Raw genomic sequence first — 2177 nt, forward strand, 5'->3', positions numbered from 1 at the left:
AATCTGTCAACAACCGGTAAACAATCTGTTAACAATCAGTAAACAATGTGTCAACAATCTGTAAACAATCGGAAAACAATCTGCTAACAATGGGTAAACAATCTGCCAACAATCTGTTAACAGTCTGTAAACAATCCGTTAACAATCTGTCAACAACCTGTAAATAATATATTAATAATCAGTAAACAATCTGTTAACAATCAGTAAACAATCTGTCAACAATCAGTAAACAATCTGTTAACAATCAGTAAACAATATGTTAACAATCTGTAAACTATCTTTTAACAATCTGTAAACAATCTGTAAACAACCAATAAACAATCTGTAAACAATCGGAAAACAATCTGTTAACAATGGGTAAACAATCTGCCAACAATCTGTTAACAATCTGTAAACAATCTGTTAACAATCTATAAACAATCTGTCAACAACCTGTAAACAATCTGTTAACAATCAGTAAACAATCAGTTAACAATCAGTAAACAATCTGTAAATAATATGTTAACAATCAGTAAACAATATGTTAACAATCAGTAAACAATCTGTCAACAATCAGTAAACGATATGCCAAAAATCTGTGAAGAATCTGCCAACAATATAGTTTTATTGTTTTTCCTGAAACAGAAAATCACAGTTTTACAGTTAAACAATCTCTGTCGGTCTCTCTGGTTCTTAACAGGTCCTGCACTTTGGACCTAATCTGGTTTTGCTGGTTCTGTTCGGCTTGTCCCAGAACGGCGTTGATTGGTTAATCACCGCAGTGATGTAATTATTGTTTCCTGTCAACTAAAAATGGTGAAACCAGCTGATCTGGAACCACATGGGTCAAAAAGACCGTTCGGGTCCAGAAGCCTCACCTACCTACTGTTTTGCAGCTCGGGGCTCTATTTGGTTCCGGGATTCTCTCTGAGTTCTGAAGTCCTGGTTCTGATGCTGCTGAGGATGCTTCACTGCGGTACAGACACCACCCAGTGGGATGGGCGGAGCCACAAATGGATGGGGGTGGGGGCTAGAAGCTGTTGTTAATGGACATGAGCACGCGCACAAATGTGTCTGGACCTGAGTGCATGTCCCTAAGGTTCGGTCCAGTTCTGTTCAGTTTAGTAGACAATGATGTTAAATCTGCAAGAACGAACAGGAAGCTTTAAATGTGACTAGAGCTGCGTTCAAATGCAATTCGAAAAAAGAATGTTTGCATTTAATGTTTCAGCGAAAACAGCGATGAGTGAGTTTCTGTAATAAATTACTTCATCCATCCATCCATCCATCTATTATCTTTTACCCGCTTCTTCCATTTTGGGTCACGGGGTCTAAATTACTTTATGAAAAGCAAAATAAAAAATTCTACATTTTACATATACCTGTATGTGAAAAGTAATTTCTTTAAGAAAAAAGTAAATTAATCTTCATACCAGGGGCTGGATATTTTTATTATCCTGTAGAAAATAACTTTTTTTTAATGTTTAGAGTGATTAAAACATAAAACCTTCCTGAAATGAAATATTGTTGTATTTCAGGACTAAACTTGTTTCACTTATGCTATTTGTGCAGAAACCAGCAGAACTTATAAAGTTGTTTTTCTGGTGTTTCTAAGGGAAGTTGGTCTTTACAAACAAACAGGTGCATTTAAACACAGATGTGTATATTATCTAAACACAACCAGATGTGTTTATTATCTAAAAACAACCAGATGCGTTTATTATCTGAACACAACCATGTTTATTATCTAAACACAGGTGCGTTTATTATCTAAACACAACCAGGTGCGTTTATTATCTGAACACAACCAGGTGTGTTTATCATCTGAACACAACCAGGTGCGTTTATCATCTAAACACAACCAGGTGCGTTTATCATCTAAACACAACCAGGTGCGTTTATAATCTGAACACAACCAGGTGCGTTTATCATCTAAACACAACCAGGTGCGTTTATAATCTGAACACAACCAGGTGCGTTTATCATCTAAACACAACCAGGTGCGTTTATCATCTGAACACAACCAGGTGCGTTTATCATCTAAACACAACCAGGTGTGTTTATTATCTAAACACAACCAGGTACGTTTATCATCTAAACACAACCAGGTGCGTTTATCATCTGAACACAACCAGGTACGTTTATCATCTGAACACAACCAGGTGCGTTTATCATCTGAACACAACCAGGTGCGTTTA

General features: G+C 36.5%; 1 protein-coding gene across 1 annotated transcript in view; it reads right to left on the reverse strand.

The window, feature by feature from the left end:
- The window catches only part of LOC119422750 (calpain-1 catalytic subunit-like), an 18640-nt gene extending 17709 nt beyond the window's left edge, over positions 1-931 (reverse strand). Inside the window, exon 1 of the mRNA XM_037690144.1 lies at positions 862-931. The gene's annotated coding sequence lies outside the window, so the exon portion shown is untranslated. The remainder of the gene's footprint in view (positions 1-861) is intronic.
- Between the last annotated feature and the right edge of the window lie 1246 nt (positions 932-2177).

The sequence above is a fragment of the Nematolebias whitei genome, chromosome 16 (genome assembly GCF_014905685.2).
Source record: "Nematolebias whitei isolate Nwh7 chromosome 16, NemWhi1, whole genome shotgun sequence".
Classification (NCBI taxonomy): domain Eukaryota; kingdom Metazoa; phylum Chordata; class Actinopteri; order Cyprinodontiformes; family Rivulidae; genus Nematolebias; species Nematolebias whitei.